The sequence below is a fragment of the Melitaea cinxia genome, chromosome 15 (genome assembly GCF_905220565.1).
Source record: "Melitaea cinxia chromosome 15, ilMelCinx1.1, whole genome shotgun sequence".
Classification (NCBI taxonomy): domain Eukaryota; kingdom Metazoa; phylum Arthropoda; class Insecta; order Lepidoptera; family Nymphalidae; genus Melitaea; species Melitaea cinxia.
Window position 1 is genome coordinate 7,082,152 of NC_059408.1, and position 529 is coordinate 7,082,680.

Below are 529 nucleotides of genomic sequence, written 5' to 3' on the forward strand. Positions count from 1 at the left end.
AATTAGACTATATCATAAGTGACACGCGAAGTCACAAGTATGGCTAATTGTTGAATTTGCGTGTAAATTAGCCCTTAAGTTTTAATTTCATTCGTTCGAAACGCAACGTAATAAACGATTCAATAAAATATTCCTAAACAAACGGCATTACTTGTTTATTTAAAGTGATTCATAACTTTCCGTTCAAGATTTACTCATTAATACGATTACAAAACACAATACGGTAGATAAGCGTCAAGCCAATGAAATCAGAAGCTAGATTAGTTTCAGATATCGACTCGCAATGTTAATGACCCTCACAAGGCCAAAGGCCCCCTCAAAATGAATCTATAAAGCCTTTTAGTTTTATAGATTCCGTTTCATTCGCCAACAAAATAATCGATATTGCATATCTTTACGACAATCGAGCGCAAACGCGTTAAAAATAAAGTTAATAAAATTTTATTTTCCAATAATAGACGAAGCGAGACATGTGAACGATAGTACACAAAAATGCTTACACGGCTCGCGAAGTGATAAATAAGTAAAT